This window comes from Dermochelys coriacea, chromosome 5, assembly GCF_009764565.3.
Source record: "Dermochelys coriacea isolate rDerCor1 chromosome 5, rDerCor1.pri.v4, whole genome shotgun sequence".
NCBI classification, from domain to species: Eukaryota; Metazoa; Chordata; order Testudines; family Dermochelyidae; genus Dermochelys; species Dermochelys coriacea.
The window spans coordinates 129,723,123-129,745,295 of record NC_050072.1 but is presented as its reverse complement, the minus strand read 5'-3'; the positions used below and the strand labels follow the sequence as shown (position 1 = coordinate 129,745,295).

The following is a 22,173-nucleotide window of genomic DNA, read 5'->3' as shown; positions in this document are numbered from 1 at the left end:
GTTCTAGACTTAGTCTTTCGTGTTTTATTTTATTTTGCTTGGTAATTCACTTTGTTCTGTCTGTTACTACTTGCAACCACTTAAATCCTACTTTCTGTATTTAATAAAATCACTTTTTACTTATTAATTAACCCAGAGTATGTATTAGTACCTGGGGGAGGGAGAGGGGGGAAACAGCTGTGCATATCTCTCTATCAGTGTTATAGAGGGCAAACAATTTATGAGTTTACTCTGTATAAGCTTTATGCAGGGTAAAGCGGATATATTTGGGGTTTGGACCCCATTGGGAGTTGGGCATATGAGTGTCAAAGACAGGAACACTTCTTAAGTTGCTTTCAGTTAAGTCTGCAACTTTGGGGCAAGTGTTTCAGACCCTGGGTCTGTATTGGAGCAGACTGGCGTGTCTGGCTCAGCAAGACAGGGTGCTGGAGTCTCAAGCTGGCAGGGAAAGCAGGGGCAGAAGTAGTCTTGGCACATCAGTTGGCAGCCCCAAGGGGGTTTCTGTGATCCAACCCGTCACAATGGGATCATAGAATCATAGAAGATTAGAGTTGGAGGAGACCTTAGGAGGTCATCTAGTCCAGTCCCCTGCTCAAAGCAGGACCAACCCCAACTAAATCATTCCAGCCAGGGCTTTGTCAAGCCGGACCTTAAAAACCTCTAAGGATGGAGACTCCACCACCTCCCTTGGTAACCCATTCCAGTGCTTCATCACCCTCCTAGTGAAATAGTGTTTCCTAATATCCAACCTAGACCTCCCCCACTGCAACTTGAGACCATTGCTCCTTGTTCTGTCATCTGCCACCACTGAGAACAGCCAAGCTCCATCCTCTTTGGAACCCCTCTTCAGGTAGTTGAAGGCTGCTATCAAATCCCACCTCACTCTTCTCTTCTGCAGACTGAATAACCCCAGTTCCCTCAGCTTCTCCTCGTAAGTCAAGTGTCCCAGGCCCCTAATCATTTTCATTGCCCTCCAGTGGACTCTCTCCAATTTGTCCCCATTTGGGGTAAGAGGGATGGTCCTCTCACAGATCAATAACTAGTTGAAAGATAGGAATAAATGGTCAGCTTTCCTAATGGAGAGAAATGAATAGTGCCCCCCCCCAAGCATCTGTACTGGAAGCTGTGCTGTTCAATATATTCATTAATGATCTGGAAAAGGGGGTGAACAGTGAAGTGGCAAAGTTTACAGACAATACAAAATTATTCAAGATAGTTAAATCCAAAGTTGACTGTGAATAGTTACAGGGATATTTCAAAACTGGGTGACTCAGCAACAAAATGGCAGGTGGAGTTCAATGGTGATAAGTGTAAAGTAATGCACACTGGAAAAAAAAATCCCAACTATACATATACAGTAGTGGGTTCTAAATTAGCTATTACCATGCAAGAAAGAGATCCTAGAGTCACCATGGATAGTTCTTTGAAAACTTCATCTCGGATGCACAGCAGTGGTCAAAAAGACTAACAAAATGTGAGGAACCATTAGGAAAGGGATAGAAAATAAGACAGAAAATATCATAATGCCACTATAAACCCATGATATGCCCGCAGCTTGAATATTGTGTCCAGTTCTGGTAATCCCATCTCAAAAAGGACAGAGTGGAACTGGAAAAGTTTCAGAGAAGGGCAACATAGATCATCAAGGGTCTGGAACGGCTTCCGTATGAGGAGAAACTAAAAAGATTAGGGCTGTTCAGCTTAGAAAAGAGATGAACAAGAGGGGACGTGACAGAGGTCTATAAAATCATGAATGGTGTGGAAAAAAGTGAATACAGAAATTTTATTTTCTCTTTCACACAATACAAAAAATGGGGGTCACCTGATGAAATTATTAGCAGGTTTAATACAAACAGGAGGAAGTACTTTGTCACACAACCCCAAGTTAACCTGTGGAACTCATTGCCATGGAATCTTGTGACAGCTAGGAGCATAACTGGGTTCAAAAACGAACTGGACAAATTCCTGGAGGATCAGTTTATCAATGGCTATTGGCCAAGATAGGCAGTGACACAACCCTATGCCAGGGTGACCCTAAACCTCTGACTGCTGGGGTGAATAACTACATGATTGCCTTGTTCTGTACACTCCCCCTGCAGCTTTGGCATGGGCCACTGCTGAAGATAGGATACCGGGCAAGATGGACCATTATGACCCAGTATGGCAGCTCTTATGCTCTTATATTCTCAGTCTTCTTTTTTCAAGACTAACCATGCCCAGTTTTTTTAAACCTTTCCTTTTAGGTCAGGTTTTCTAAACCTTTTATCATTTTTGTTGCTCCCCTCTGGATTCTCTCCAGTTTGTCCACATCTTTCCTAAAGTGTGGTGCCCAAAACCAGACACAGTACTCCAGCTGAGACCTCACCAGTGCAGGACCACCTTTGACTTGCATTCAGGTAAAAAAAATTAAGTCTGACAGTCAAGGTCCAAAGCTGAACTCGACTGTTGCAAAGATCAGTTCTGCTCACTCAGATCCATTGACAATGTTTCCAGTTATGCCTTGTGTCCTACTGAAATATTTGCTTACACGCATTCAGCAAGTATAACAATGATTAACTTTACTTTCATGCAAAAACCTGACAACACAGTTCAAACAATAAAACAGAAGTGTGTCCTTCTGACTTCAGGGGTCTAATTCAAACAGTATACATTGTAAAAAAAAACAAGCCCGTTTCCTTTGCAGGCACATTAGAGATTCCAGGAATATGAATGTGTTGCCAAAACATCCCCTTGCCTTCTCTCTTAAGCAGGTTGTCTGCTGCCATCCACTAGAGAAGTGGCTGCATTTCAGTGATGCTGCATGCGTACAGATGGAAACCTTTCTGTATTTATTTCTGCTCGTCAACTGCATTAACAGAACCGTGACTCATCTGGAGGCAGATTAGGGCAACCTACTCCCATTAATAAGCAGTTACTTGTCAGTGAGAGTACTTCATCCTCACAATCTGGCCCTTTAAGTGTCAACACTTGTGTGGTTGTGCAGAAATGACACCTGCTTCTCACTGACATTTATAATGGTACTTTGGCCTGAGCTGTATCTTCCTCATGCTCAATGAAATAACCTTACTGTCCTCAAACACTGGGACACTTTGCAATGGCTGTAGTTTTGATAAAACATTAATATGTAGGTTAATAAATGCTCTGTCACAGAAGTGAACACCTGCTGCTGTAGATGATCTTGAAGGACATCATTGTAGCTGGCACCCCATCCCAAACAATGTCTATTCCACTGGGGGGTGAGACACCTAATAATATATCTCCAAACAACCTGGAGACTAGCAGAAGGTAACAGGTTACGAGTCCATGTCTTTGCAGATTTGTTGAAGAGGGCGCTTCTTGGAGTGTTCACTGAAAGGATGTGAGAGCATAATATCCCATTCCCGCTCAACCTCTTCTTCTGCTGAGTTTGCCAGTTTTAGTCACCTTAGCAGAGAAAGCACATTATCCATGTCTGGAGGGAGTTACAGGAGGCATGTGGGCTACGAAAACCCTGGGTGCTCTGTCTTGCTGAATTTCAGGAGAAAGGTCAAGAGCTCTGCAGAGACTGAGTTAATATGTTTATTTTTTTCCATTAGGGCTACTGATTGCCTTCCAAGTCCCTAACACTATTTTTGGTTGCTATTAGGAGTGAACTTGGGCAGGTTTAAAGTTCAGGCTGTTACTAATCACTTGTTGGCTCCAAGAGGGCCCTGTTCTGCTGAGCACTCAAAGCTCCCAGTAAATCCCAAGACAGTAAATCCCAAGGAACTCCATGCCTTGGGGAACTGGTCCCCAGAGCCTGGAATGGGTGCAGCATCTTATCAATGTCCACGCTTTGGAGGGCTGTTTCTTCAGCACTTGCTGGGAGGGTTTTGTTCCACGTGCCTTGTAAGTCGATAACTCCTTCAGCTGTGAGTGGGCATGAAAATCTGCTGCAGAGTAGATTTAAGGAAGAGATGGTATTAATGAGTAACAGTATGCAATGAAAGGGGCAAAGGGTTTATTTAATGGGTAAAGGATTCCATTCTGAACTGCTGACCACAAGTGCAGCTCATCTGAACTCAAAGGAGTTGCACGCACTGGCACCAGGCTGACTGCACACATTGCTTGTCATCTCTGCTGCTACATGCAGTATAGCCAGTTATTCTGAGCAACAGCTGACACTGTTTGAGCAGTAGCAGATCCACAGGCCTTGCCCCTCCTTCAAAATCCCCATGAATCGTGGCACCTGCGATTGCCTGTGGAGCAGCACAGAGCCCCTGTGTGGGCTCCTGAGTCCTGCCCCTTCCTCAGCGCACAGAGGAACTTTTGTAAAGGGATCACTCAGTGCAACAAAAACAACACACTATTCAGATTCCCAAGCCAGGTGGGACGGCTGTGACTATCTAGTCTGGCCTCCTGTACTTCCTCAAAGTAATTCCTAGAACAGATTTTTTAGAAAAACACCCAATCTTGATTTAAAAATGGTCAGTGATGAAGAATTTACCCCAACCCTTGGTAAACTGTTCCAGTGGTTAACTACTCGCATCGTTAAAAATGCACATCTTATTTCCAGACTGAACTTGTCTAGCTTCAACTTCCAGCCATATGGGTCATGTTAGACCTGTCTCTGCTAGACTGAAGAGCCTGTTGTTACATATTTGTTCCCTGGGTAGATTCTTATATACTGTGACCAAGTCCCCCCTTAATCTTCTCTTTGTTAAGCTAAATAGATTGAGCTATTTGAGTCTATCACTATATGGCATGTTTTCTCATCCTTTAATTATTCCTGAGGCTCTTCTCTGAACCCCGTCCACTTTATCAACTCACAGGACTGCAGGCTGGGAACTTCCTGCTTTATCCAGATGCATCACTAACTGTGTGTGTGTTTGGAAATTCCCCCTGATAAAATCTGAAAGAGGGAAGGGCAAGAGCATAGGTCCATCCCCTAGTACTCTAGGTAACTCAGTTAACCCCATGACGACCGCTTTGCTACAGGAATTGCGCAGGTTGTGCAGTTTCTCAGTTCTTCTGCAGATAGGATTTCCCCTTAACCTGTAGTCTTAAATATAATTGCAAGCCTAAGTAGTACTGTATTTGTACTGAAAAAACCCAACCCCAGTAAATCATCTTCTGATTTTTTTCCATTAACACTAAATATGGATCAGGCTCCGAGGAAGTAATTTCAGTTGTCAACTGAAGACTTAACATCTTCATTCACTTGAATTTGGAAGAAAAAGTTAGATGTTTAACACGCAGCAGAACCTCTGGTGCTCAGATATACAGACACCCTGCCACACACTTCAATGGGAGCTGTGCCTGTATCAGAGGGCAGAATGGGGCCTTGGTTGCATATAATTAGGCCCCCGTTGCTGACAGAATGAGCTAATCCTGTGAAGAACAAGGGACATCATGCAGCTGGTAGGTGCAAGACATGCTATACGGTGATCCTATGTCCAGCCTCCCTGTTGTGATGGCCTATCACATTTCATCTATCCATACAAATGACCAGCACGATACATGTGAAACAAAGGAGCAGAACAATTCTTTTGCATTTTAGAAACAAGTGAGGGTGCCCCTTAAAAAGGCATAACTATTACTCCTTCTTCAAAACTCCTGCCTTTTCCATAAACCATCTGAAAATTGGGCATTGAGCCAAGGTCCTTCTTAATGAGCTAAAACAGAAGTCAATGTTCATTAACATATCACACAGTTTATTCCCCTTTGAAATCAGCATTACTGACCTTTACTATACCCCTCAAGTCATAAATCACCATGATATGGGTATATTTAGCAGGATACAGGAGAGATACAGAAATGTGAGCAAACAATGCAAGCTTTCAAGCAGATAAGATACGGCCTGTGATTCACCACTTTTCACTCAGCTTGCTTCCATCTTCTCCGTCCTTCCCTCAGCAATGGTGTGCTGTGGTGGGAGGGAGGCAGAGACAAAGCATCAGTAGCTCCCTGTGCTGAGGTGAGTTTCTTTGCCAGGAAAATGTTAGAGGCATTTTTTTACAAGAGCGTACAAAGCAAATTCAAAATTTGGAAGGGGAAACAGGCTAAGAAAAGAAGCAGTTTAGTCTACAGTGTAAGGTCTTTTAATAACCGGATACATTCACATTTCAACTCAGGCCATTTAAGCACGGATCATTTGAATACAAGCATGTCACAAAGAGAGTCATGATTTCGCCCCTCTTTTACAAAGACATATTATCATATGATAGGAGGAGCAATCTCATGGCAACAAATGCTTCTGACAGTTTTTCACTACAGATCTAGGATAGCATTTCAAGCTATTCACATTCACTGTCCTCTCGCTGCATTTACTAAGCTGACACTTTTCTCGTATCCAATTTGATTTAGAATATGATGCCTAACTACATCTCTAAGGTGCCACAAGTACTCCTTTTCTTTTTACATCTCTACAATGCATGATTACAAATGCTAAATGTGATTTTTATGCTAACCTTGCCAATAACATTCTGATGTAACATATGCTTTCTGCATGAATACACGCCCTGGAAAATAATACATCCTTGACAAAAGATTAAGAGGGAGATTTTTTTCAAAGGCACAAATGGTAGCGAGGGTGCCCAGCTACAGCTGCCAGACTGAGTTGGATGTCTAACTGCCTTTGTGCTATTGAACTTCTCCGTTTAGCTCAGCATTTTTAAACATGCCCATGAATATGGTTATTGAAATTCCCTTTTAAAGTGGCTACTGAACTGAGTATGCAGCATTAAATGAGACCTCCTAGAATCTCGTTTTCTGAGTAATGACTCTGAATGATACTGTATAAACTTAATTTTTTTTGTTTTATTAACATATGAAAATACGTAGTATTGCATTTAATAACTTCTATATGTTTCATATCATTTTTTCCTTTTGTAATTGATAGTTTTATATTTATTTGACCTGTCAATTTTAGCTGAAATGAATGTATAATTCCAAAATGTATGTTTTGTTGAAAAGCTTATTAATTATTGTTGTACCTCAAATAGTTAGAAACCTAGAGATCTTTAAAAGGTGCTTTTGCCATATGCAGTGTAATGCTCTAATCCTGAAAACATCTACTTAGGCAGATCCTCATGTATGACAGGACTTCAGATGGATGTAAGGTTTTTCTCCTGTAGAACTCTTTGAAAGATTGGATCTTAAGTTTTTCATTAATTCACAGATTATTTTATTTTTAATGTGAGATCATTAACTACTTTGCCTCTTATTTTTTTGAAGTGTACAGAGAAACATACAAACTTCTCAGTAAAAACAACGAGGAGTCCTTGTGGCACTTTAGAGACTAACAAATTTATTTGGGCATAAGCTTTTGTGGGCTAAAACCCATTTCATCAGATGCATGGCATGGAACATACAGTAGGGAGTTATAAATACACAGCATAGGAAAAGATGGAAGTTGCCTTACCAGGTCAGTGCTAACGAGCCAATTCAATTTAAGTTGGAAGTAGGCAATTCTCAACAGTTGAGGAGAAGGGGAGGAAATCACTTTTGTAGTGTTAATGAGGCCAATGTAAACAAGGTGGCCCATTTCAAATAGTTGACAAGAAGATGTGAGTATTTAGCAAGGGGAATTAGTTTATGTAAAAACAACAACCAGTACATATGGCACCTTAGAGACTAACTAACTAATGTAGAGACTGTCCAGTTTGGCCAATATACATGGCAGAGGGGCACTGCTGGCACATGATGGCATATATCATATTGGTAGATGTGCAGGTGATATATCTACCAATGTGATATATGCCATCATGTGCCAGCAATGTCAAACTGCCATGCCAGTCTCTATGCAAAAGAATAAATGGACACAAATCTGACATCAGGAATGATAACATTCAAAAACCAGTAGGAGAATACTTTAATCTCCCTGGTCACTCAATAACAGATTTAAAGTGGCAGTTCTTCAACAAAAAAACTTCAAAAACAGACTCCAACAAGAAACTGCAGAACTGAAATTAATTTGCAAACTGGACAACAAATTAGGCCTGAATAGAGACTGGGAGTGGATGGATCACTACAGAAACTAAATCTATTTGTTTGTCTCTAAGGACTCCTCATTGTTTTTGCTGATGCAGACTAACACGGCTACCACTCTGATACTTTTCAGTGAGAAACATACTTGGGAATCTCTCAAGGGACAACTGACAATCTAACAATACTATGAAATCATAACAGCCTAGCTCACAAGTGAATGAGTTAAGGTTTATGGTAATGTGGCTAAGTTTCCCAGCTCTACTGTTTCCATGATGCCTACTTTGCATATACCTATCTGCCTGACATTTCTGCACCTGTCTGGAGTCTGTTTTATACCTCCAACTTTTCCCTTTTACCATGACCTCTACAGGTAACCTTTACCTGCAGGTAACCTCTCACATTTGAGTTGACAATTTGTACCCTGTCTGAAAAACAAAAAATATACAACAGAACCTCTCCGATTCACATTAATGCCTGAGGTCCACTGCAACTTACTGAAGGGGATACCATCATAGGGCCTAATCACATCAGCCACACTATCAGAGGCTCGTTCACCTGCGCATCTACCAATGTGATATATGCCATCATGTGCCAGCAATGCCCCTCTGCCATGTACATTGGTCAAACTGAACAGTCTCTACGTAAAAGAATGAATGGACACAAATCAGACGTCAAGAATTATAACATTCAAAAACCAGTTGGAGAACACTTCAATCTCTCTGGTCACTCGATTACAGACCTAAGAGTGGCTATCCTTCAACAAAAAAGCTTCAAAAACAGACTCCAACGAGAGACTGCTGAATTGGAATTAATTTGCAAACTGGATACAATTAATTTAGGCTTGAATAGAGACTGGGAATGGATGAGTCATTACACAAAGTAAAACTATTTCCCCATGGTATTTCTCCCCCCCACCCCACCCCCCACTGTTCCTCAGATATTCTTGTTAACTGCTGGAATTAGCCTACCTTGCTTGTCACCATGAAAGGTTTTCCTCCTTTCCCCCCCTGCTGCTGGTGATGGCTTATCTTAAGTGATCACTCTCCTTACAGTGTGTATGATAAACCCATTGTTTCATGTTCTCTGTGTGTGTATATAAATCTCCCCTCTGTTTTTTCCACCAAATGCATCCGATGAAGTGAGCTGTAGCTCACGAAAGCTTATGCTCTAATAAATTTCAGATCATCCGATGAAGTGAGCTGTAGCTCACGAAAGCTTATGCTCTAATAAATTTGTTAGTCTCTAAGGTGCCACAAGTACTCCTTTTCTAATAAATTTGTTAGTCTCTAAGGTGCCACAAGTACTCCTTTTCTTTTTACTGAAGTTTAGCAGTAGCAAAAAGGTCAAGAATAAAATGTTCTAGGTTAATTTGTAAAGTGTATGCCTTAGTGATATGGCAGCTCAGTACAGCCTCTTAGTTGGGAGGCGATGGGACTTTCTGTGCAGATTATGAAGTGTTTAGTGAGGTTCTACTATAAATGTAAAAACAGCTGAAGTCTCTTAAAAATCAAAGTATAATAAAAATCTGCTACATTACGTTCCACAAGTGAGAGGACTTCACTTCAAACCAAACCAAACCTTCAACAATTGTCAGAGAGTCATTATTTTCATTCTGAATCCATTCTTGGCATTTCTGTCCTGCAGATTTAGCTAATGACTCTGTCTTTACAGTCGAGATAGTACTTTGACTCCAACCTTTGGTTCCCATGTAGTATTTCACAGCAGCTACCCTTGGTGCTGAAAAGGGTCCCAATTCTTAATTTTATATATCTATATAATTTGCCTTTTTCAATTACTAAGATCCTGAGAAAACTAATTGATTAGCTGATTGTGACAGGGTCGGGCCAGATGGCTACAGGAGAGTAATAGAAGGCAGATATATTAGCCCCAGGCTAAGTAGGTCCCTTTTCCCTGGGTAAGGTAAGAGGGAAGGTTCCAGAACAATCAGGAACCTTCTGGAGACAATTAAGACAGGCTGATTAAAACACCAGCAGCCAATCAAGAAGCTGGTAGAATCAATTAAGGCAGGCTAATGAGGGCACCTGGGTTTTAAAAAAGAGCTCACTTCAGTTTGTGGTATGTGTGTGAGGAGCTGGGAGCAAGAAGCACTAGGAGCTGAGAGTGAGAACGTGGACTGTTGGAGGACTGAAGTGTACAAACATTATCAGACCCCAGGAGGAAGGTCCTATGGTGAGGATAAAGAAGGTGTTGGGAGGAGGCCATGGGGAAGTAGCCCAGGGAGTTGTAGCTGTTGCACAGTTGTTCCAGGAGGCACTCTAGACAGCTGCACTCTAGACAGAGGCACTCTAGACAGTTGTTCCAGGAGGCACTCTAGACAGGGCCCTGGGCTGGAACTCGGAGTAGAGGGCGGGCCTGGGTTCCCCCCAAACCTCCCAACTCCCGGTCAGACACAGGAGAAGTCGACCTGGACTGTGGGTTCAGAAAAAGGGCCAAGCTGAGGGCTGCCGTGAAACTCCAAGGCGAGCAAATCTGCCAATAAGTGCAAGACCCACCAAGGTAGAGGAGGAACTTTGTCATACTGATGAACAAAATATTTAGATAACTTGCAGGCAGCTTAAAAATGGGTTTCAGTTGTTCCAACTTATTTACGTGGATCACAGAGAGGAATGGGTGCTTTGCTACATTTTTAAAAGGCTGAACTTTTTAGAAATAAATAAGTAAAAAGTTCAGATTCCCGTGTATTCACTAATATCTTTGTAATTGAAGAATACAGCAGTATTGCTAATGCTACGCATGCATATTGACTAGTTCTCGCTGAAGGCTCACACCAAGCTATGTCTGTTAGGGAGGCTGTCAGGCCAACTAGCATATACTCTCTCAGTCCTAATTATACCTATCAAAAACTCATCTTAAAACAACCTAATTCAAGTAAGGGTTTAGATACTTTAATCTCTGTGCCAGTTCATTTACCTCACAAGTACCCCATACAGTTTTCAATTCAACATGGCTTGCAAACTAGATGAAAAACTGCAAAATATTAATATTGGGTCCCTGAACATAAGTCAATCATATGACAAAAAGCAATCATTAAATTATCATATTTGATTAGTACTTAATGGTCAAGATTAGCATCTCTTTACTGACTAATCCTTGTCTAACTTTGATTCTTAAAGATGAGTGTTGGATTGTACCACATAATTTTCTATTACTTATTCCAATTACTATTGCTTCTCTGACATCCTCAAATACTGACACAGGAAAGCAGTTCACTCAGACCTCAATCCTGCAATCTGAGCCATGTGAGTCAGCCCTTGCCCCTGTGTCAAGCCTGGTTGATGTTAATGGTGCAATGAAAGTACAGGGACCTACCCACTCAAAACCCATTACAGGACTGGGACCCTAGCTGACGACTTCATGTTGTGGAGGTGGGCTAGTGACACCATAGTTAAGGTCCCAGCTGGCTTTCCATTAAGAGTTGATTTAAAATTAAATACTCTCAGTTTTTAATTTACTAGGACGACATGCTAGCAATGGGGCAAACCTCAAAACAAGCTGCCCCTCAGAAGGAAGTCTCCATACTTATCTATTTTTTTTTTAGCAGTTTAGAAATAACATGGGGGTTCTCACTAGGAGGTCTTGAAAAGAATATTTCACAGTGAGCCTTGTGTAGCTTTGCCCTCTCACGTTGTCTAGCGACTGACAAAGATTCTTCCACTGAAACGTTTGAGATATCACCTGCTCTTTAAAAAGAAAAGGAGTACTTGTGGCACCTTAGCGACTAACAAATTTATTTGAGCATAAGCTTTCATGAGCTACAGTTCACTTCATCGGATGCATGCTCTTTGAAGTCTTCCATGAAATCCCCATCTGTTGTATGGTAGGGCCCTACCAAATTCATGGTCGATTTTGATCAATTTCACGGCCAGAGGGTTTCTTAATTGGTCAATTTCATGTTTTCAGATGTTTACATCTGAAATTTCACAGTGTTCTAACTGTGGGGGTCCCTTTTCCGGTAGCGGGGACTCACACCTAAGAGCCCCCTGGCTGGGTTGCTCCCAGCAGCAGGGGGAGATCTGATGCATGTCCATAAGCCTCCTCCAGCTGCAGGAACCTTCGGAGAACAGTTGCCAACTTTCACATGGTAAATAAGCTCCCCGACTTTCACAATAAGCCACAAATCAAGCTAATCCCATTTCAAAACAAGGCCAAAATAAACCAATCCCTAAGAACCCCAACACTCTATGTGACTAGATCCCCCTGGCGTGCAGTCTCGGACTGTGGTGGGTCCGCTCTGCACCCTTGACTCTTCCCTCCCCTTGCCCCTGCTTGCTGATCAAAAAAAATAAGCAACAAGCTACAAGCCAAAAACTAGCCAACAAGCAACGCAAAAGCCAATTAAGCCAAAACCAAGACCAATTTCTGCGTTTTTTTGGTGGATTTGGCAATCTGCTTTGGAGCTTCCTGCACTCAGAGGTGGGTCTGATCTCCCCCCACCCCCAAGCTGCCATGCAAGGGAAGGACAAGTCCTCTCCCTGCCAGGAATTGCAGCTAGGAGCCCCAATGCTTCTGCTGCAGGAACCTTTGGGGCTGCTGCCCAGCACCAGAGCTTCCTGTAGCAGGGGGAGGCACCTGGAGGTCGGTCTGATCTTTCCTTCCTCCTGTCCCTCTCCAGCCCAGTGGGACTTGGAGCTAACAGCAGCAAGGGGGAGATTGGATTTCACTGGGAAGGGCTTATTTCACGGTCTGTGACACATTTTTCACGGCCGTGAAATTGGTAGAGCCCTATGCATGGGATTTAAATTTCTTGTCATCACCCTGAAACTCTATGCTCTATGACAGGTTTCAGAGTAGCAGCCCTGTTAGTCTGTATTCGCAAAAGGAAAAGGAGTATTTGTGGAACCTTAGAGACTAACAAATTTATTTGCGCATAAGCTTTCATGAGCTACAGCTCACTTCATCGGATGCATTCAGTGGAAATCTTAGGTTTTGCAGAGCATAGGAGGGCTGAATAGAAGGCACAGAGGTGATTTAGTGAGACCCTGACAGGCAGACAGAAATGGAGTACTTGTGGCACCTTAGAGACTAACAAATTTATTTGAGCATAAGCTTTCGTGAGCTACAGCTCACTTCATCGGATGCATCCGATGAAGTGAGCTGTAGCTCACGAAAGCTTGTGCTTAAATAAATTTGTTAGTCTCTAAGGTGCTACAAGTACTCCTTTTCTTTTTGCGAATACGGTCTAACACGACTGCTACTCTGAAACCTGACAGGCAGACAATATTGTTGGAAATCCACTGAATGCATCCGATGAAGTGAGCTGTAGCTCATGAAAGCTTATGCTCAAATAAATTTGTTAGTCTCTAAGGTGCCACAAGTACTCCTTTTCTATCCTCTATCCATCTTTCCTTGTTGACCCTTCGTGGCCAGGCCTCAACAATATTGTCTGCCTGTCAGGGTCTCACTCAATTACCTCTGTGCCTTCTATTCAGCCCTCCTATGCTCTGCACAACCTAAGGTTCCATCACTGTCAACTTTAAATCCTTCGTTAAAGGATCACTGCTGCTGTACTTAGTTTTTCTAGCCGGCTTGTATATCGGTGTTGTAGTTTGTTTCCCTTCATCAAACGGCTTTCTACCGGGCTGCATCTCAATTTTCAGCTCCTTGGATTGTCCCTTTATGGATATCTGGAAAACACCTAGCATAGCGTGGGTGCCACCATAAATTGATACTGAAGTTCTACCAGAAGCTCAAGACTTCAGATTCTGTGAATCTGTTTGGCTCACTTGTTGTCTAGAGCCTTTACTTGTGAGATGCTCAGGAAAGACCACTCTTGCCACAATGACTCTGGCAGTGCTGAGAAGTGGTTTAATCACTTTTCACAGTGCGCTTTAGCTTCTCTTGATTTGATGGACCCTGTTGACACTTTTCAGAGTAGCAGCCGTGTTAGTCTGTATTCGCAAAAAGAAAAGGAGTACTTGTGGCACCTTAGAGACTAACAAATTTATTAGAGCATAAGCTTTCGTGAGCTACAGCTCACTTCATCGGATGCATTTGGTGGAAAAAACAGAGGAGAGATTTATATACACACACACAGAGAACATGAAACAATGAGTTTATCATACACACTGTAAGGAGAGTGATCACTTAAGATAAGCCATCACTAGCAGCAGGGGGGGGGAAAGGAGGAAAACCTTTCATGGTGACAAGCAAGGTAGGCTAATTCCAGCAGTTAACAAGAATATCAGAGGAACAGTGAGGGGTGGGGTGGGGGGGAGAAATACCATGGGGAAATAGAAAAGGAGTACTTGTGGCACCTTAGAGACTAACAAATTTATTAGAGCATAAGCTTTCGTGAGCTACAGCTGAAGTGAGCTGTAGCTCACGAAAGCTTATGCTCTAATAAATTTGTTAGTCTCTAAGGTGCCACAAGTACTCCTTTTCTTTTTGCGAATACAGACTAACAAGGCTGCTACTCTGAAACCTGTCATGGGGAAATAGTTTTACTTTGTGTAATGACTCATCCATTCCCAGTTGACACTGAAGCAGGAAAAAGAAAAGGAGCACTTGTGGCACCTTAGAGACTAACAAATTTATTAGAGCATAAGCTTTCGTGAGCTACAGCTCACTTCATTGGATCCGATGAAGTGAGCTGTAGCTCACGAAAGCTTATGCTCTAATAAATTTGTTAGTCTCTAAGGTGCCACAAGTACTCCTTTTCTTTTTGTGAATACAGACTAACACGGCTGCTACTCTGAAGCAGGAAAGTAGTGCATTTTTAGAGTCTGTGCTAGGTAAAGGAAAAATACTTTCAGAAGAGCTGCCTCTGACCGTTAACAAGGAGCAGGTCTTTCCATCTAAGACCCCAGACTGGAGAATATTTTATATATGAACTTTAATTAGGGGAGTCAATATTTCAGGTTGCTGGGATACACTTACATAAGTACTTGTAGGCTACTTAAAGCCAGCACAGCTGAATCCTAGAGACATTTAACTGAAGGAAGCTGATACTAAACCATATGTTTCCTTGTGCATGAGATGCAGAGATGGAGTGAACAAGGAAAGTCATTAAAGTTACGTACAATTGAGCATCATCAACACAAATATTATAGTTAATAACTAGTGTGTGTACTATGTTTGCTATGTTTTAAATCACATGTGAAATGTGATTTAAATAGAGGTTAATGTGTTTATATGAATGCCTGACTGCTCCACTGCACATTTAAATAATTCAATACAGTCCAGGGATTTACTTGAATGTTCCAGGTATGGAGTTTACAGGTGCATATATCAGAGCACTGTATCTTGGTATACTGTAAACATTATATTGACAAGTAGTGTTTTGCCCACGAACTGTAAGCTTGTAACTCCCCTTTGTGCAGAGGCTAATGCACTTCTGAAGTCCTGCTTGCTCTGTCACAGATGTGCCTGAAGTAGTGCCTGCCCTAGATCTGTGCCAACCTTCTGCACAAGGGGAAATCTTACCTCAAGTGACTATTGAGCACCTTGGTTGTTGTTCAGTTTAAGCACTGAACATTTCAGCCAGGTCTCTGAAGGCTGCATGCTCACAAGTTAGAACTGTTAAAAATTAAGCAGGTTTTGAAATACCTGATTGTACAGAAAAAGTTGGAGCAATTTTCTGTGCATAAGAAACCCTTTATTCCACGCTCTGATAGCTCAGATATGGATGAACTGACTTCTCCCTTCCACCCACCAGTAGCAAGAAATACCGTTTTGGGCTTGGAAGAATGAGAAGTTTCAGAACAGTGTAAGCTTCTGAGAATGGGGTCTTGGAATGAAACCCTGATGTTTCAACTTAATAGTACTCAGGTGAAAGACAACTCATCCCTCCCTCCCAACTCAACTCATCTTGGAACTGGATTTTCCTAGTTTGAATCTGTTTTTCTTTGGCCCCCTTCAGCTCCCCCCTTCCATACTTTCATGTTGTAGTGACCTGGAGCCGCTTGGCACCCCTTCCCGTTCCCCAGATATGATTCCTCCGCAGCACTTCCAAACCCTGCTACCATAGTGAATGAGGTCTTGAGTTAGTCTCAGACAGCACATGGATGACTATACAAGAATTTTGATCATGTTCATTTAACTTTCAGAATCCAAAGCCATCCTCGCCCAAAGCAGTCGACAGCTCAAATTCAAATTGGGAAATTGATTCTAAATTCAGCAATATTCTGATTTAGCTCAATATAATTTTGGGGTTGCCAACAGTTACTGTTTAGCCATTACTTATACCAAGATCATACTGAAGTATAGCAGGCAGGAATGTCTATGATCAAGATCATCTAATACTTTCCATCATTACACTGTTTTCAATGGCAAACTTTTCCAAACTTTAACCATTTGGGATGAACTTTTCCCTGCTTGCCCTTTGCCTCAGGCTGAATTTTGGCATATTTCAGCAAAAACAATCAAGCTGTTTCCAAGAATGAGGCTCTATCATGCACATGTCCTGTGTGGGGTAGCTTCCCCTTAAAGGATCAAACTAAAAGGAAAATTAACCCAAGTTTGTTTTAGAATCATGATTATGAAATCATAATGTTTTGGGAACAAACTCCTGCAATTAAGGTTGTCCTGCAATCTTAATTTTTTCTCCTTGTGCATACGCTTAATACAATCCTCAGCTACGTGATGACATACTATTTATTGTACAGGACCTCTGCTCCATTCAGTACACAAGATGGACGGTGAATGAGGTGCTGTATTGTAGGAAGAAATGGGATATTCCTTTGTGTTTGAGACCCTGGACTGGGCGCCAGGAGCGCAGAGCTCCATTTTTGGTTCTGCTACAGACTGATCTGGTCCAGACTATCAACATATATGTTTAGGGGGGCAAATGAAGAATTTATGGGTAACCTTAATTCTGGCATTTCCTATTTGTGAGTGCTTGGCTTTGCAACCTTATTTTTTAATGGTGTTTTTAATGTAACATGCTTATGTTTTCTGAAGCTAAACAATTATTTGTAGCCCACAAAAGCAGAACTTTGAATATTCAGTTACAATTAACTGTAAGTTTTCTATTTATAAAATATTACTATAAAACCAGGGTAAAACTTCACTGACATTTATTGCAATACACACTAACCACAGTCAATACAGTGAACACTCTATTCATCTTGAAACAACCCTCAAGTGAGAGTTAGTGTTCTGAGTTAAACTTTTTTTCCAATCAATGTACTCGTTTAATTTTTAAATGTTCATTGTATTCTTCCATTCTGGAAATTGGATGAAGGCCTTTGGAAAATACTGTTAGTGGTTTGATCTCTGTAAGCATATGATTTATATGAGTGATTCTCAACCACAGGTCCGCGGCCCCCAGAGGGCCATTAGCCAGTTTCAGGGCTCTGCAGGGCCCTGTGGCTGAAGCCTGGAGCCCTGAGCACCCTGAAGCTGGGAGCGGAGCCACGGAATTAAAAGCCTGGAGCTCTGAGCCCCAGCGTCCCTGTAGGGCTGAACCCTGGTGCCCCTGCAGGGTTGAAAGCCTGGAGCACTGAGCCCTGGTGCCCCCCACGGGACTGAATGCCGGAGCCTGGAGCTGTGGTGCCCTCACAAGGCTGAAGCCTGGAGCCACTGGGCTGAAACGCAGAGTCACAAGCCCAGTTCCCCTGAGGGCAGAAGCCACAAGTCAGCTGCCACGTGGGACTAAAGCTAGGAGCCCTGAGTCCCGGCACTCTGGGAGGCAGAAGTCCTGAGCCCGGTGGCTGAAGCCCCGAAGCCGCCCCCCAATTGGCCTGGTGGCTGAAGTCCGGAGCCCCCAGCCCCTCACTCCATGGCTGAAGCCCCAAGCCCCAGCCTCACAGAGCCCTGGAGCTTTTATAGCACATTGGGGGTACCTCAAAGAAAAGGGTTGAGAACCTGTGATTTATACCACAATAAAACAGTCCCCAGATAAGTACATTTGGTTAGCAGTTATTGGTCAAATAGGCCTGTCTCGATGGACTTGAAAAAGTATTGCTGAGTTAGATGTGTATTGTTAGTAAAAGTTGGGAAGAACTTAGGCTGCCATGATGGTGAGAAGTTTATTACTGTCAAGGTTCCTTCCCCACTCTGAACTCTATGGTACAGATATGTGGACCTGCATGAAAAGCCCCCTAAGCTTATTTTTACCAGCTTAGGTTAAAACTTCCTCAAGGAACAAACTATTTTACCTTTTGTCCCTGGACCTTATTGCTGCCACCACCAAGCATCTAACAAAAATAACAGGGAAAGAGCCCACTTGGAAACGTCTTTCCTCCCCAAAATTCCCCCAAGCCCAACACCCCCTTTCCTGGGGAAGGCTTGATAAAAATCCTCACCCATTTGCATAGGTGAACATAGACCCAAACCCTTGGATCTTAAGAACAATGAAAAAGCAATCAGGTTCTTAAAAGAAGAATTTTAATTAAAGAAAAAGTAAAAAGAATCATCTCTGTAAAATCAGGATAGTAAATACCTATAGGGTAATCAGATTCAAAACACAGAGAATCCCTCTAGGCAAAACCTTAAGTTACAAAAAGACACAAAAACAGGAATATACATTCCATTCAGCACAACTTATTTTATCAGCCATTTAAACAAAACAGAATCTAATGCATATCTAATTAGATTGCTTACTGACTTTTTACAGGAGTTCTGACCTGCACTCCTGCTCTGGTCCTGGCAAAAGCATCACACAGACAGAGAGAACCCTTTGTTTCCCCCCCCACCTCCAGCTTTGAAAGTATCTTGTCCCTCATTGGTCATTTTGGTCAGGTGCCAGCGAGGTTATCTTAGCTTCTTAACCCTTTACAGGTGAAAGGGTTTTTCCTCTGGCCAGGAGGGATTTAAAGGTGTTTACCCTTCCCTGTATATTTATGGCAATTACCTACTATAAATAGAAATCTGAATACAGTGAAGAACGTAAATCCATCAAAGTACTCCCACTCCCGAGCTGCACAAGTACCCTTATCAGAGTAAAACTAAGTGATAATTCAGAACATACGGGCAATAAATCAGTACAGTATAGCAATAAATCAGTACTATAAGTCAAGCAATGACGTAAGCATACAGTTATATGCAGTTTAAGACTGAAATCAATATTCGCAATGAACATTTGAGAGAGCCATGCAGTTTTACTAGAAACAGTTCAGAGAAGTTCCACTTGCAAATTAAAATGTTCTGTTTCAGGTTAGTCCACACTAACTGGATTTGAGATAGCTGACCCGGTACTGAGGATGGCTTCTACATGGCAGAAGTGCCCTAAGGACTGTGCCCAAAGGCATATCATCAACTGAAGCAAAGGTATTTATATGATCATGCCTTGTGCACACTGGAGACCCAGCACAGGCTCAGTCCTGTAGCACTCATCCAGTGTACCTTTCCACCTCTCCACTACTCACCTGGTGGCAGAGGATCTCACTATATAAACCAAACCAGACCACTGTTGGACAGTGGTGGCTGTTTGCTACATAGGCTCCCTGTACGCACGTTTGAATCCATTTAGCTAGAATAATTTTCTGAGTTCTAAACCCCTCCTTGCCACTTATGCAAACCAGATGAAGAGCTTTTCCCCCACCGCCAAGTCTGCGTTAAACTGAAATTTTAGTAGTCAATATTCTGAACTTCGGTAATACATCCAAGGATCTCGAAGGACTTTACAGACGAGCCTCCAAACACCCCAGTGATATAGGTGGCATTCTCATTTTATATATGGGGAACTGATAGAGAAGGGCCAATTGACTTGCTCAGTGTTGTACCAAGTCAGCAGGACAGCCATTAACTCTTTTGGATTTGTCCAAGTTTCAAATAGTGGTGCCTAGTCTCTGAGTCGTGCAGACTTTCCTTTACAAAAACTGTGCCCAGCAAGGAAAACAGATCAGATGGCATAAAATATGATGTATGCAGGACATAGCTTCCTAAGGTAGCCAGACTTCAAGGATGGCCTAGCTGAGCTCTCAGCCATAGATAGTTTGATTTCTAACAGCAGAGCATGAGGCTGATGAGCCTATATCAGCCAAGGCCTCAGATGGCTGCTAAAGCTTGCTGCATTGCACACATTCCAGGCTGAACACTTGTGTGGATCCTTTACTGGCTTTTTCTAATTTGTGTCACCTTGCTGAAAAACTAGATCCAACTGACTACAGTACTATTGGCCAGACATTCAAGAGACATCTATTTCCACTTAGATGTTTACATGGCCAGATTTTCAAAACGGGGCTCAGCACTTTGTGTCCAAAGCACTTTTGAGAGTCCAGTCTTAGTGTCACAACAGGAGTTTCTGGGTGCTGGACATTTGAAAAATCTGGCTTCTCCAGCTGGTAGTCCATGGAGTGGCTGGGGGTGGTTTGCAGAGAGCTGTCTGTCTGCAGTGCTGGCTCTCCTCTGTGTTTGTCACATGATGGCTGGCCCTTTTTAAGGGGACGTGGGCCTAACCCCAACTGTGTCTAATCAGCTGCCTCCACTGAGGCTGTGAGGCTAGGGACCAAGTGATAACATGAAGATCACCTGGTCCTCATAACAGCCAGCAAGAGCTCAGTTGTGTGGAGAACTGCAGGAAGCAGATAGGCCCCTTGAGGAAGCCTTAGGGCAAGGGAAAGAACTCAGTTAATACGAGACTGCTGCGAATAATAGGTGGGTTCTCTCATTAGCCCATGCACCAAAGAAGCATGATCTCCAGCCACAGGATTCCAGGTTAGTCCACACTGACTGTCATCCCGCGGAAGCAGGTAAGACCCTAGAGCAGAGGTCTTGTGTTGAACAGTTTTATTTTGAAGAAATAAAACCAAAAGGCCTAAAGAAAAGGACTGAAATCCTGTGGCTGGAGAGCATGCTTCTTTGGTGCATGGGCTAGTGAGAGAACCCACCTGCTTAGTTTCCAACTAGCAAAAAAGCATTAAAGAGCAGCTAATGTATCAATACTTTCCTATTATTCAGATAATCAATGGCTGTCATTACCTCAGGAATACAGTGATGGCAAGTGGGCGAGAAGATGAGCTAGTAAATGTTTTTAGCATGTGGTCCACACCGTGAGCTAGTCCAAGGGGTTGGAGAACTCTAGCTTGACCTTAATAAGCCTATCTAGAGGAAAAGAGCAGGAGAAAGGGTATTATTCCAACGTCGAAAAGCCCATTAACTTTTGGACTGAAAATAAACATGAGAAATGTCACAAGGGGTAATTATCATGTGCCTGGTAATAGCTGAATGGTTGTACAGACAGAATCCATGTATCTCTGCTCCGCATCCTCATTCACGTAAAAAAACCCAAATCCTTCTTGACCTGGGCTGTATGAGGAGAGCTGGATTTGGCCACATTTATTGCTCACTAATGTTATTTCCATCCTGCAGTGATTCTGCAGGCCTACGGAGGGAGGCACCACCTTTGCCTAGGCAATGCGATGGCTTTTTAGTCTTACTGCTTTGTACCTACCAGCTGAGATCCTTCTTGCAAGGCATAAACATTAAAAACCAAATATCACCTCACTGTGATGGGATGTACAAATCCCACACTGGAAAGGAAGGGGTTAAAGAGCTGCTCTGGGTCCCCCATACCTGCACAACAGGCAAGGGCTGGAGGAGGAGCTTAAAAAGGGAGCAGAGGAACTGGCAGACAGTGGAGGTGAAGGGACCTACACTCTGAACTCCTGAGCCCTTGCGATAGCAGCTTGGTCAAGCCAACGAAGGGGAGACTTGCGACAAATCTTTATCTCTGGGTGCAGTTATTTAATGACTTTATCCGCTGGGAAGCGAGGGGACAGGCAGGAAGTGATACAGGGAGGCAGCATTATAGCACTTAGGGGTGCAGGACATAGCTGCTTACCCCTAGGCCCTGGATTGGAATCCTGTGTAGAAGGTGGGTCCAGGTTCCCCTGCACCCTTGGAGAATAACAACACACTACATGGTGTGGGGAATCCGGTTGAGGGAAGGTCTAGAAGACAGAAAGGTCTAGACCGTGAGACCTCAACCCAAGGGGAAACCCACAGCCCCTGGCCTAACCCAGAGGGCTACCCCTTTTCTGGATTCTTCATGTACCCTGAAAGGGGCAGACATATCGAGTGACCATGACAGACGTAGAACGCTGCAGGGCTGGAGCAGCTGCCATCAGAGGGTGTCCAGGAAGGAGAGGGCCTTTCACGCCTCCATCTGACCAGCAGGTGGCACCAGCTGTAGGCAAACTTCTTCACACACTCCCATTAGTAAATTAGTCTTACTTATTATTTGAACTGTGGTAGCACCTAGGAGCCCAGTCACAGACCAGAACTCTACTACGTTAGGCTCTGTACACACAGAACAAAAAGGCA

General features: G+C 42.9%; 1 protein-coding gene across 5 annotated transcripts in view; it reads right to left on the bottom strand.

Moving 5' to 3' along the window:
- IDUA (alpha-L-iduronidase) overlaps positions 1-22,173 on the bottom strand; it is a 95,260-nt gene that overhangs the window by 42,490 nt on the left and 30,597 nt on the right. The gene's annotated exons all lie outside the window — the stretch shown is intronic.